Source organism: Spermophilus citellus (assembly GCF_964194105.1).
Source record: "Spermophilus citellus genome assembly, chromosome: 14".
In the NCBI taxonomy this organism is placed as follows: Eukaryota; Metazoa; Chordata; class Mammalia; order Rodentia; family Sciuridae; genus Spermophilus; species Spermophilus citellus.
Genome location: NC_138194.1, coordinates 11,511,218 through 11,526,642, shown reverse-complemented (window position 1 = coordinate 11,526,642; position 15,425 = coordinate 11,511,218).

The following is a 15,425-nucleotide window of genomic DNA, read 5'->3' as shown; positions in this document are numbered from 1 at the left end:
ACCCCTTTTCATGAAAGTGATTTGTGCCAGTCTCTCCTTAGGGCTACATCAATAGGACACAAACCATAGAGATAGAACTTGGAACTACTTTATTGTGTCAAGTTTCAAAGAGCTAGCAAAAACCGTGTTTGATTTAGAGTTCCAACTACATGTATCCATATAGGAGAAAACAGACTGAAGCCTAAAAATTAAAACTGTTACTGCCAACGAACGGTTTAACCTAGAAGAACGAAATTTGGTGACCCAAGAGGGATTGGGGTCCTGATCATTACCTGAAAGTGTCATCAAGTTTCTGGGAAAAAATGTGTGCTGAGATTTCAGGAAACTCGTAGTTATTTTGGAAGCTTGGCAACCCCTTTTCATGAAAGTGATTTGCGCCAGTCTCTCCTTAGGGCTACATCAATAGGACACAAACCATAGAGACAGAACTTGGAACTACTTTATTGTGTCAAGTTTCAAAGAGCTAGCAAAAACCGTGTTTGATTTAGAGTTTTAACTACATGTATGCATATAGGAGAAAACAGAGTGAAACCTAAAAATTTAAACTGTTACTGCCAACGAACGGTTGAATCTAGAAGAACGAAATTTGGTGAGCCAAGTGGGATTGGGGTACTGATCATTACCTGTAAGTGTCATCAAGATTGGGTGAAAAAAATGTGTGCTGAGATTTCAGGAAACTCGAAGTTTTTTTTAAGCTTGGTAACCCCTTTCCATGAAAGTGATTTGCGCCAGTCTCTGCTTAGGGCTACATCAATAGGGAACAATCCATAGAGATAGAACTTGGAACTACTTTATTGTGTCAAGTTTCAAAGAGCTAGCACAAACCGTGTTTGATTTAGAGTTCCAACTACATGTATCCATATAGGAGAAAACCGAGTGAAACCTAAAAATTAAAACTGTTACTGCCAACGAACGGTTTAACCTAGAAGAACGAAATTCGGTGAGCCAAGTGGGATTGGGGTACTGATCATTACCTGAAAGTGTCATCAAGATTGGGTGAAAAAATGTGTGCTGAGATTTCAGGAAACTCGAAGTTTTTTTTTAAGCTTGGTAACCCCTTTCCATGAAAGTGATTTGCGCCAGTCTCTTCTTAGGGCTACATCAATAGGGAACAAACCATAGAGATAGAACTTGGAACTACTTTATTGTGTCAAGTATCAAAGACCTAGCACAAACCGTGTTTGATTTAGAGTTCCAACTACATGTATCCATATAGGAAAAAACCGAGTGAAACCCCAAAATTAAAACTGTTACTGCCAACGAATGGTTTAACCTAGAAGAACGAAATTCGGTGAGCCAAGTGGGATTGGGGTACTGATCATTACCTGAAAGTGTCATCAAGATTGGGTGAAAAAATGTGTGCTGAGATTTCAGGAAACTCGTAGTTTTTTTGGAAGCTTGGCAAACCCTTTTCATGAAAGTGATTTGCGCCTGTCTCTCTTTAGGGCTATATCAATAGGAAACAAACCATAGAGATAGAACTTGGAACTACTTTATTGTGTCAAGTTTCAAAGATCTAGCACAAACCGTGTTTGATTTAGATTTCCAAGTATTTGTATCCTTATAGTAGAAAACAGAGTTAAACCTAAAAATTAAAACTGTTACTGCCACCGAACGGTTTAGCCTAGAAGAACGAAATTTGGTGAGCCAAGTGGGATTGGGGTACTGATCATTACCTGAAAGTGTCATCCAGATTGGTGAAAAAATGTGTGCTGACATTTCAGGAAACTCGTAGTTTTTTGGAAGCTTGGCAACCACTTTCCATGAAAGTGATTTGCGCCAGTCTCTGCTTAGGGCTACATCAATTGGGAACAAACAATAGAGATTGAACGTGGAACTACTTTATTGTGTCAAGTTTCAAAGAGCTAGCACAAACCGTGTTTGATTTAGAGTTCCAACTACATGTGTCCATATAGGAGAAAACCGAGTGAAACCTAAAAATTAAAACTGCTACTGCCAACGAACGGTTTAACCTAGAAGAACGAAATTCGGTGAGCAAAGTGGGATTGGGTTACTGATCATTACCTGTAAGTGTCATCAAGATTAGGTGAAAAAATGTGTGCTTAGATTTCAGGAAACTCGTAGGTTTTTGGAAGCTTGGCAACCCCTTTCCATGAAAGTGATATGCGCCAGTCTCTGCTTAGGGCTACATCAATAGGAAACAAACCAAAGAGATAGAACTTGGAACTACTTTATTGTGTCAAGTTTCAAAGAGCTAGCAAAAACCGTGTTTGATTTAGAGTTCCAACTACATGTATCCATATAGGAGAAAACAGACTGAAGCCTAAAAATTTAAACTGTTACTGCCAACGAATGGTTTAACCTAGAAGAACGAAATTTGGTGAGCCAAGTGGGATTGGGGTACTGATCATTACCTGAAAGTGTCATCAAGATTCTGGGAAAAAATGTGTGCTGAGATTTCAGGAAACTCTTAGTTTTTTGGAAGCTTTGCAACCCCTTTCCATGAAAGTGATTTGCGCCAGTCTCTGCTTAGGGCTACAATAATAGGAAAGAAACCATAGAGATAGAACTTGGAACTACTTTATTGTGTCAAGTTTCAAAGAGCTAGCACAAACCGTGTTTGATTTAGAGTTCCAACTACATGTATCCATATAGGAGAAAACCGAGTGAAACCTAAAAATTAAAACTGTTACTGCCAACGAACGGTTTAACCTAGAAGAACGAAATTTTGTGAGCCAAGTGGCATTGGGATACTGATCATTACCTGTAAGTGTCATCAAGATTGGGTGAAAAAAATGTGTGCTGAGATTTCAGGAAACTCGAAGTTTTTTTTAAGCTTGGTAACGCCTTTCCATGAAAGTGATTTGCGCCAGTCTCTGCTTAGGGCTACATCAATTGGGAACAAACCATAGAGATAGAACTTGGAACTACTTTATTGTGTCAAGTTTCAAAGAGCTAGCACAAACCGTGTTTGATTTAGAGTTCCAAATACACGTATCCATATAGGAGAAAACCGAGTGAAACCTAAAAATTTAAACTGTTACTGCCAACGAACGGTTTAACCTAGAAGAACGAAATTCGGTGAGCCAAGTGGGATTGGGGTACTGATCATTACCTGTAAGTGCCATCAAGATTAGGTGAAAAAATGTGTGCTTAGATTTCAGGAAACTCGTAGTTTTTTGGAAGATTGGCAACCCCTTTCAATGAAAGTGATTTGCGCTGGTCTCTGATTAGTGCTACATCAATAGGAAACAAGCCATAGAGATGCAAATTAGAACTACATTATTGTGTCAAGTTTCAAAGAGCTAGCAAAAACAGTGTTTTATTTAGAGTTCCAACTACATGTATCCATATAGGAGAAAACCGAGTGAAACCTAAAAATTAAAACTGTTACTGCCAACGAACGGTTTAACCTAAAAGAAAGAAATTTGGGGAGCCAAGTGGGATTGGGGTACTGATCATTACCTGTAAGTGTCATCAAGATTAGGTGAAAAAATGTGTGCTTAGATTTCAGGAAACTCGTAGTTTTTTGGAAGCTTGGCAACCCCTTTCCATGAAAGTGATTTGCGCCGGTCTCTGCTTAGGGATACATCAATAGGAAACACACCATAGAGATTGAACTTGGAACTACTTTATTGTGTCAAGTTTCAAAGAGCTAGCACAAACCGTGTTTGATTTAGAGTTCCAACTACATGTATCCATATAGGAGAAAACAGAGTGAAACCAAAAAATTAAAACTGTTACTGCCAACGAACGGTTTAACCTAGAAGAACGAAATTTGGTGAGCCAAGTGGCATTGGGCTAATGATCATTACCTAAAAGTGTCATCAAGATTGGGTGATAAAAATGTGTGCTGAGATTTCAGGAAACTCGTAGTTTTTTGGAAGCTTGGCAACCCCTTTCCATGAAAGTGATTTGCGCCTGTCTCTGCTTAGGGCTACATCAATAGGAAACAAACCATTGAGATAGACTTGGAACTAATTTATTGTGTCAAGTTTCAAAGAGCTAGCACAAACCGTGCTTGATTTAGAGTTCCAACTACATGTATCCTTATAGGAGAAACCCGAGTGAAACCTGAAAATTAAAACTGTTACTGCCAACGAACGGTTTAACCTAGAAGAACGAAATTAGGTGAGCCAAGAGGGATTGGGGTCCTGATCATTACCTGAAAGTGTCATCAAGATTGGGTGAAAAAATGTGTGCTGAGATATCAGGAAACTCGAAGTTTTTTGGAAGCTTGGCAACCCCTTTCCATGAAAGTGATTTGCGCCGGTCTCTGCTTAGGGATACATCAATAGGAAACACACCATAGTGATAGAACTTGGAACTACTTTATTGTGTCAAGTTTCAAAGAGCTAGCACAAACCGTGTTTGATTTAGAGTTCTAACTATATGTATCCAAATAGGAGAAAACCGAGTGAAACCTAAAAATTAAAACTGTTACTGCCAACGAACGGTTTAACATAGAAGAACGAAATTTTGTGAGCCAAGTGGCATTGGGGTACTGATCATTACCTGAAAGTGTCATCAAGATTGGGTGAAAAAATGTGTGCTGAGATTTCAGGAAACTCGAAGTTTTTTGGAAGTTTGGCAACCCCTTTCCATGAAAGTGATTTGCGCCAGTCTTTGCTTAGGGCTACATCAATAGGAAACAAAGCATAGAGATAGAACTTGGAACTACTTTACTGTGTCAAGTTTCAAAGAGCTAGCACAAACCGTGTTTGATTTAGAGTTCCAACTACATGTATCCTTATAGGAGAAAACAGAGTGAAACCTAAAAATTAAAACTGTTACTGCTAACGAACGGTTTAACCTAGAAGAACGAAATTTGGTGAGCCAAGTGGCATTGCCGTACTGATTATTACCTGTAAGTGTCATCAAGATTGGGTGAAAAAATGTGTGCTGCGATTTCAGGAAACTCGTAGTTTTTTGGAAGCTTGGCAACACCTTTCCATGAAAGTGATATGGGCCAGTCTCTGCCTAGGGCTACATGAATAGGAAACAAACCATAGAGATAGAACTTGGAAGTACTTTATTGTATCAAGTTTCAAAGAGCTAGCACAAACCGTGTTTGATTTAGAGTTCCAACTACATGTATCCATATAGGAGAAAACAGAGTGAAACCAAAAAATTAAAACTGTTACTGCCAACGAACAGTTTAACCTAGAAGAACGAAATTTGGTGAGCCAAGTGGCATTGGGGTACTGATCATTACATGAAAGTGTCATCAAGATTGGGTGAAAAAAATGTGTGCTGAGATTTCAGGAAACTCGTAGTTTTTTGGAAGCTTGGCAACCCCTTTCCATGAAAGTGATTTGCACCTGTCTTTGCTTAGGGCTACATCAATAGGAAACAAACCATAGAGATAGAACTTGGAACTACTTTATTGTGTCAAGTTTGAAAGAGCTAGCACAAACCGTGTTTGATTTAGACTTCCAACTACATGTATCCATATAGGAGAAAACAGAGTGAAACCAAAAAATTAAAACTGTTACTGCCAATGAACGGTTTAACCTAGAAGAACGAAATTTTGTGAGCCAAGTGGGAATGGGGTACTGATCATTACCTGAAAGTGTCAACAAGATTGGGTGAAAAAATGTGTGCTGAGATTTCAGGAAACTCGTAGTTTTTTGGAAGCTTGGCAACCCTTTTCCATGAAAGTGATTTGCGCCGGTCTCTGCTTAGGGATACATCAATAGGAAACACACCATAGAGATTGAACTTGGAACTACTTTATTGTGTCAAGTTTTAAAGAGCTAGCACAAACCGTGTTTGATTTAGAGTTCCAACTACATGTATCCATATAAGAGAAAACAGAGTGAAACCTAAAAATTAAAACTGTTACAGCCAACGAACGGTTTAACCTAGAAGAACGAAATTTGGTGAGCCAAGTGGCATTGGGGTACTCATAATTACCTGTAATTGTCATCAAGATTGGGTGAAAAAAATGTGTGCTGAGATTTCAGGAAACTCGAAGTTTTTTTTAAGCTTGGTAACCCCTTTCCATGAAAGTGATTTGCGCCAGTCTCTGCTTAGGGCTACATCAATAGGGAACAAACCATACAGATAGAACTTGGAACTACTTTATTGTGTCAAGTTTCAAAGGGCTAGCACAAACCGGGTTGATTTAGAGTTCCAACTACATGTATCCATATAGGAGAAAACCGAGTGAAACCCAAAAATTAAAACTGTTACTGCCAACGAACGGTTTAACCTAGAAGAACGAAATTCGGTTAGCCATGTGGGATTGGGGTACTGATCATTACCTGTAAGTGTCATCAAGATTAGCTGAAAAAATGTGTGCTGAGATTTAAGGAAACTCGTAGTTTTTTGGAAGCTTGGCAACCCCTTTCCATGAAAGTGATTTGTGCCAGTCTTTGCTTAGGGGTACATCAATAGGAAACAAACCATAGAGATAGAACTTGGAACTACTTTATTGTGTCAAGTTTCAAAGAGCTAGCACAAACCGTGTTTGATTTAGACTTCCAACTACATGTATCTATATAGGAGAAAAAAGAGTGAAACCAAAAAATTAAAACTGTTACTGCCAACGAACGGTTTAACCTAGAAGAACGAAATTCAGTGAGCCAAGTGGGATTGGGGTACTGATCATTACCTGAAAGTGTCATCAAGATTGGGTGAAAAAATGTGTGCTGAGATTTCAGGAAACTCGTAGTTTTTTTGGAAGCTTGGCAAACCCTTTTCATGAAAGTGATTTGCGCCAGTCTCTCTTTAGGGCTACATCAATAGGAAACAAACCATAGAGATAGAACTTGGAACTACTTTATTGTGTCAAGTTTCAAAGATCTAGCACAAACCGTGTTTGATTTAGATTTCCAAGTATGTGTATCCTTATAGGAGAAAACAGAGTGAAGCCTAAAAATTAAAACTGTTACTGCCACCGAACGGTTTAGCCTAGAAGAACGAAATTTGGTGAGCCAAGTGGGATTGGGGTCCTGATCATTACCTGAAAGTGTCATCAAGATTCTGAAAAAAATTGTGTGCTGAGATTTCAGGAAACTCATAGTTTTTTGGAAGCTTTGCAACCTTTTTCCATGAAAGTGATTTGCGCCAGTCTCTGCTTAGGGCTACATCAATTGGGAACAAACAATAGAGATAGAACTTGGAACTACTTTATTGTGTCAAGTTTCAAAGAGCTAGCACAAACCGTGTTTGATTTAGAGTTCCAACTACATGTATCCATATAGGAGAAAACGGAGTGAAACCTAAAAATTTAAACTGTTACTGCCAACGAACAGTTTAACCTAGAAGAACGAAATTTTGTGAGCCAAGTGGATTGGGGTACTGATCATTACCTGAAAGTGTCATCAAATTGGGTGAAAAAAAATGTGTGCTGAGATTTCAGGAAACTCGTAGTTATTTTGGAAGCTTGGCAACCCCTTTTCATGAAAGTGATTTGCGCCAGTCTCTCCTTAGGGCTACATCAATAGGACACAAACCATAGAGACAGAACTTGGAACTACTTTATTGTGTCAAGTTTCAAAGAGCTAGCAAAAACCGTGTTTGATTTAGAGTTTTAACTACATGTATGCATATAGGAGAAAACAGAGTGAAACCTAAAAATTTAAACTGTTACTGCCAACGAACGGTTGAATCTAGAAGAACGAAATTTGGTGAGCCAAGTGGGATTGGGGTACTGATCATTACCTGAAAGTGTCATCAAGATTGGGTGAAAAAAATGTGTGCTGAGATTTCAGGAAACTCGTAGTTTTTTTGAAGCTTGGCAACCCCTTTCCATGAAAGTGATTTGCGCCAGTCTTTGCTTAGGGCTACATCAATAGGAAACAAACCATAGAGATAGAACTTGGAACTACTTTATTGTGTCAAGTTTCAAAGAGCTAGCAAAAACCGTGTTTGATATAGACTTCCCACTACATGTATCCATATAGGAGAAAACAGAGTGAAACCTAAAAATTATAACTGTTACTGCCAACGAACGGTTTAACCTAGAAGAACGAAATTCGGTGAGCCAAGTGGCATTGGGGTACTGATCATTACCTGAAAGTGTCATCAAGATTGGGTGAAAAAATGTGTGCTGAGATTTCAGGAAACTCGTAGTTTTTGGAAGCTTGGAAACCCCTTTCCATGAAAGTGATTTGCGCCGGTCTCTGCTTAGGGATACATCAATAGAAAACACACCATAGAGATAGAACTTGAAACTACTTTATTGTGTCAAGTTTCAAAGATCTAGCACAAACCGTGTTTGATTTAGATTTCCAAGTATGTGTATCCTTATAGGAGAAAACAGAGTGAAGCCTAAAAATTAAAACTGTTACTGCCACCGAATGGTTTTGCATAGAAGAACGAAATTTGGTGAGCCAAGTGGGATTGGGGTACTGATCATTACCTGAAAGTGTCATCAAGATTCTGGGAAAAATTGTGTGCTGAGATTGCAGGAAACTCGTAGTTTTTTGGAAGCTTGGCAACCCCTTTCCATTAAAGTGATTTGCGCCAGTCTCTGCTTAGGTCTACATCAATAGGAAACAAACCATAGAGATAGAACTTGGAACTAATTTATTGTGTCAAGTTTCAAAGAGCTAGCACAAACCATGTTTGATTTAGAGTTCCAACTACATGTATCCTTATAGGAGAAAACAGAGTGAAACCTAAAAATTTAAACTGTTACTGCTAACGAACGGTTTAACCTAGAAGAACGAAATTTGGTGAGCCAAGTGGCATTGCCGTACTGAACATTACCTGTAAGTGCCATCAAGATTGGGTGAAAAAATGTGTGCTGAGTTTTCAGGAAACTCGTAGTTTTTTGGAAGCTTGGCAACACCTTTCCATGAAAGTCATAAGCGCCAGTCTCTGCCTAGGGCAACATGAATAGGAAACAAACCATAGAGATAGAACTTGGAACTACTTTATTGTGTCAAGTTTCAAAGAGCTAGCACAAACCGTGTTTGATTTAGAGTTCCAACTACATGTATCCATATAGGAGAAAACAGAGTGAAACCAAAAAATTTAAACTGTTACTGCCAATGAACGGTTTAACCTAGAAGAACGAAATTTTGTGAGCCAAGTGGGATTGGGGTACTGATCATTACCTGAAAGTGTCATCAAGATTGGGTGAAAAAATATGTGCTGAGATTTCAGGAAACTCGCAGTTTTTTTGGAAGCTTGGCAAACCCTTTTCATGAAAGTGATTTGCGGCAGTCTCTCTTTAGGGCTACATCAATAGGAAACAAACCATAGAGATAGAACTTGGAACTACTTTATTGTGTCAAGTTTCAAAGATCTAGCACAAACCGTGTTTGATTTAGATTTCCAAGTATGTATATCCTTATAGGAGAAAACAGAGTGAAGCCTAAAATTTAAACTGTTACTGCCAACGAACGGTTTAGCCTAGAAGAACGAAATTTGGTGAGCCAAGTGGGACTGGGGTACTGATCATTACCTGAAAGTGTCATCAAGATTCTGTGAAAAAAATGTGTGCTGAGATTTCCGGAAACTCGTAGTTTTTTGGAAGCTTGGCAACCCCTTTCCATTAAAGTGATTTGCGCCAGTCTCTGCTTAGGTCTACATCAATAGGAAACAAAGCATAGAGATAGAACTTGGAACTACTTTACTGTGTCAAGTTTCAAAGAGCTAGCACAAACCGTGTTTGATTTAGAGTTCCAACTACATGTATCCTTATAGGAGAAAACAGAGTGAAACATAAAAATTAAAACTGTTACTGCTAACGAACGGTTTAACCTAGAAGAACGAAATTTGGTGAGCCAAGTGGCATTGCCGTACTGATTATTACCTGTAAGTGCCATCAAGATTGGGTGAAAAAATGTGTGCTGCGATTTCAGGAAACTCGTAGTTTTTTGGAAGATTGGCAACACCTTTCCATGAAAGTGATATGCGCCAGTCTCTGCCTAGGGCTACATGAATAGGAAACAAACCATAGAGATAGAACTTGGAAGTACTTTATTGTGTCAAGTTTCAAAGAGCTAGCACAAACCGTGTTTGATTTAGAGTTCCAACTACATGTATCCATATAGGAGAAAACAGAGTGAAACCAAAAAATTAAAACTGTTACTGCCAAGGAACGGTTTAACCTAGAAGAACGAAATTTTGTGAGCCAAGTGGCATTGGGGTACTGATCATTACCTGAAAGTGTCATCAAGATTGGGTGAAAAAAATGTGTGCTGAGATTTCAGGAACCTCGTAGTTTTTTGGAAGCTTGGCAACCCCTTTCCATGAAAGTGATTTGCACCAGTCTTTGCTTAGGGCTACATCAATAGGAAACAAACCATAGAGATAGAACTTGGAACTACATTATTGTGTCAAGTTTGAAAGAGCTAGCACAAACCGTGTTTGATTTAGACTTCCAACTACATGTATCCATATAGGAGAAAACAGAGTGAAACCAAAAAATTAAAACTGTTACTGCCAATGAATGGTTTAACCTAGAAGAACGAAATTTTGTGAGCCAAGTGGGAATGGGGTACTGATCATTACCTGAAAGTGTCAACAAGATTGGGTGAAAAAATGTGTGCTGAGATTTCAGGAAACTCGTAGTTTTTTGGAAGCTTGGCAACCCTTTTCCATGAAAGTGATTTGCGCCGGTCTCTGCTTAGGGATACATCAATAGGAAACACACCATAGAGATAGAACTTGGAACTACTTTATTGTGTCAAGTTTTAAAGAGCTAGCACAAACCGTGTTTGATTTAGAGTTCCAACTACATGTATCCATATAAGAGAAAACAGAGTGAAACCTAAAAATTAAAACTGTTACAGCCAACGAACGGTTTAACCTAGAAGAACGAAATTTGGTGAGCCAAGTGGCATTGGCGTACTGATAATTACCTGTAATTGTCATCAAGATTGGGTGAAAAAAATGTGTGCTGAGATTTCAGGAAACTCGAAGTTTTTTTTAAGCTTGGTAACCCCTTTCCATGAAAGTGATTTGCGCCAGTCTCTGCTTAGGGCTACATCAATAGGGAACAAACCATAGAGATAGAACTTGGAACTACTTTATTGTGTCAAGTTTCAAAGAGCTAGCACAAACCGGGTTGATTTAGAGTTCCAACTACATGTATCCATATAGGAGAAAACCGAGTGAAACCCAAAAATTAAAACTATTACTGCCAACGAACGGTTTAACCTAGAAGAACGAAATTCGGTGAGCCAAGTGCGATTGGGGTACTGATCATTACCTGTTAGTGTCATCAAGATTAGCTGAAAAAAATGTGTGCTGAGATTTCAGGAAACTAGTAGTTTTTTGGAAGCTTGGCAACCCCTTTCCATGAAAGTGATTTGTGCCAGTCTTTGCTTAGGGGTACATCAATAGGAAACAAACCATAGAGATAGAACTTGGAACTACTTTATTGTGTCAAGTTTCAAAGAGCTAGCACAAACCGTGTTTGATTTAGACTTCCAACTACATGTATCCATATAGGAGAAAACAGAGTGAAACCAAAAAATTAAAACTGTTACTGCCAACGAACGGTTTAACCTAGAAGAACGAAATTCAGTGAGCCAAGTGGGATTGGGGTCCTGATCATTACCTGAAAGTGTCATCAAATTGGGTGAAAAAAAATGTGTGCTGAGATTTCAAGAAACTCGTAGTTTTTTTGAAGCTTGGCAACCCCTTTTCATGAAAGTGATTTGTGCCAGTCTCTCCTTAGGGCTACATCAATAGGACACAAACCATAGAGATAGAACTTGGAACTACTTTATTGTGTCAAGTTTCAAAGAGCTAGCAAAAACCGTGTTTGATTTAGAGTTCCAACTACATGTATCCATATAGGAGAAAACAGACTGAAGCCTAAAAATTAAAACTGTTACTGCCAACGAACGGTTTAACCTAGAAGAACGAAATTTGGTGACCCAAGAGGGATTGGGGTCCTGATCATTACCTGAAAGTGTCATCAAGTTTCTGGGAAAAAATGTGTGCTGAGATTTCAGGAAACTCGTAGTTATTTTGGAAGCTTGGCAACCCCTTTTCATGAAAGTGATTTGCGCCAGTCTCTCCTTAGGGCTACATCAATAGGACACAAACCATAGAGACAGAACTTGGAACTACTTTATTGTGTCAAGTTTCAAAGAGCTAGCAAAAACCGTGTTTGATTTAGAGTTTTAACTACATGTATGCATATAGGAGAAAACAGAGTGAAACCTAAAAATTTAAACTGTTACTGCCAACGAACGGTTGAATCTAGAAGAACGAAATTTGGTGAGCCAAGTGGGATTGGGGTACTGATCATTACCTGTAAGTGTCATCAAGATTGGGTGAAAAAAATGTGTGCTGAGATTTCAGGAAACTCGAAGTTTTTTTTAAGCTTGGTAACCCCTTTCCATGAAAGTGATTTGCGCCAGTCTCTGCTTAGGGCTACATCAATAGGGAACAATCCATAGAGATAGAACTTGGAACTACTTTATTGTGTCAAGTTTCAAAGAGCTAGCACAAACCGTGTTTGATTTAGAGTTCCAACTACATGTATCCATATAGGAGAAAACCGAGTGAAACCTAAAAATTAAAACTGTTACTGCCAACGAACGGTTTAACCTAGAAGAACGAAATTCGGTGAGCCAAGTGGGATTGGGGTACTGATCATTACCTGAAAGTGTCATCAAGATTGGGTGAAAAAATGTGTGCTGAGATTTCAGGAAACTCGTAGTTTTTTTGGAAGCTTGGCAAACCCTTTTCATGAAAGTGATTTGCGCCTGTCTCTCTTTAGGGCTATATCAATAGGAAACAAACCATAGAGATAGAACTTGGAACTACTTTATTGTGTCAAGTTTCAAAGATCTAGCACAAACCGTGTTTGATTTAGATTTCCAAGTATTTGTATCCTTATAGGAGAAAACAGAGTTAAACCTAAAAATTAAAACTGTTACTGCCACCGAACGGTTTAGCCTAGAAGAACGAAATTTGGTGAGCCAAGTGGGATTGGGGTCCTGATCATTACCTGAAAGTGTCATCCAGATTGGTGAAAAAATGTGTGCTGACATTTCAGGAAACTCGTAGTTTTTTGGAAGCTTGGCAACCACTTTCCATGAAAGTGATTTGCGCCAGTCTCTGCTTAGGGCTACATCAATTGGGAACAAACAATAGAGATTGAACGTGGAACTACTTTATTGTGTCAAGTTTCAAAGAGCTAGCACAAACCGTGTTTGATTAAGAGTTCCAACTACATGTGTCCATATAGGAGAAAACCGAGTGAAACCTAAAAATTAAAACTGCTACTGCCAACGAACGGTTTAACCTAGAAGAACGAAATTCGGTGAGCAAAGTGGGATTGGGTTACTGATCATTACCTGTAAGTGTCATCAAGATTAGGTGAAAAAATGTGTGCTTAGATTTCAGGAAACTCGTAGGTTTTTGGAAGCTTGGCAACCCCTTTCCATGAAAGTGATATGCGCCAGTCTCTGCTTAGGGCTACATCAATAGGAAACAAACCAAAGAGATAGAACTTGGAACTACTTTATTGTGTCAAGTTTCAAAGAGCTAGCAAAAACCGTGTTTGATTTAGAGTTCCAACTACATGTATCCATATAGGAGAAAACAGACTGAAGCCTAAAAATTAAAACTGTTACTGCCAACGAATGGTTTAACCTAGAAGAACGAAATTTGGTGAGCCAAGTGGGATTGGGGTACTGATCATTACCTGAAAGTGTCATCAAGATTCTGGGAAAAAATGTGTGCTGAGATTTCAGGAAACTCTTAGTTTTTTGGAAGCTTTGCAACCCCTTTCCATGAAAGTGATTTGCGCCAGTCTCTGCTTAGGGCTACAATAATAGGAAATAAACCATAGAGATAGAACTTGGAACTACTTTATTGTGTCAAGTTTCAAAGAGCTAGCACAAACCGTGTTTGATTTAGAGTTCCAACTACATGTATCCATATAGGAGAAAACCGAGTGAAACCTAAAAATTAAAACTGTTACTGCCAACGAACGGTTTAACCTAGAAGAACGAAATTTTGTGAGCCAAGTGGCATTGGGATACTGATCATTACCTGTAAGTGTCATCAAGATTGGGTGAAAAAAATGTGTGCTGAGATTTCAGGAAACTCGAAGTTTTTTTTAAGCTTGGTAACGCCTTTCCATGAAAGTGATTTGCGCCAGTCTCTGCTTAGGGCTACATCAATTGGGAACAAACCATAGAGATAGAACTTGGAACTACTTTATTGTGTCAAGTTTCAAAGAGCTAGCACAAACCGTGTTTGATTTAGAGTTCCAAATACACGTATCCATATAGGAGAAAACCGAGTGAAACCTAAAAATTTAAACTGTTACTGCCAACGAACGGTTTAACCTAGAAGAACGAAATTCGGTGAGCCAAGTGGGATTGGGGTACTGATCATTACCTGTAAGTGCCATCAAGATTAGGTGAATAAATGTGTGCTTAGATTTCAGGAAACTCGTAGTTTTTTGGAAGATTGGCAACCCCTTTCAATGAAAGTGATTTGCGCTGGTCTCTGATTAGTGCTACATCAATAGGAAACAAGCCATAGAGATGCAAATTAGAACTACATTATTGTGTCAAGTTTCAAAGAGCTAGCAAAAACAGTGTTTTATTTAGAGTTCCAACTACATGTATCCATATAGGAGAAAACCGAGTGAAACCTAAAAATTAAAACTGTTACTGCCAACGAACGGTTTAACCTAAAAGAAAGAAATTTGGGGAGCCAAGTGGGATTGGGGTACTGATCATTACCTGTAAGTGTCATCAAGATTAGGTGAAAAAATGTGTGCTTAGATTTCAGGAAACTCGTAGTTTTTTGGAAGATTGGCAACCCCTTTCAATGAAAGTGATTTGCGCCGGTCTCTGATTAGTGCTACATCAATAGGAAACAAGTCATAGAGATACAAATTAGAACTACTTTATTGTGTCAAGTTTCAAAGAGCTAGCACAAACAGTGTTTGATTTAGAGTTCCAACTACATGTATCCATATTGGAGAAAACCGAGTGAAACGTAAAAATTAAAACAGTTACTGCCAACGAACGGTTTAACCTAGAAGAACGAAATTCGGTGAGCCAAGTGGGTTTGGGGTACTTATCATTAACTGAAAGTGTATTCAAGATTGGGTGACAAAAATGTGTGCTGAGATTTCAGGAAACTCGTAGGTTTTGGAAGCTTGGCAACCCCTTTCAATTAAAGTGATTTACGCCGGTCTCTGCTTAGGGCTACATCAAGAGGAAACAAGCCATAGAGATACAAATTAGAACTACTTTATTGTGTCAAGTTTCAAAGAGCTAGCACAAACCATGTTTGATTTAGACTTCCAACTACATGTATCCATATAGGAGAAAACACAGTGAAACCTAAAAATTAAAACTGTTACTGCCAACGAACGGTTTAACCTAGAAGAACGAAATTTTGTGAGCCAAGTGGCATTGGGGTACTGATAATTACCTTAAAGTGTCATCAAGATTGGGTGAAAAAATGTGTGCTGAGATTTCAGGAAACTCGTAGTTTTTTTGGAAGCTTGGCAACCCCTTTTC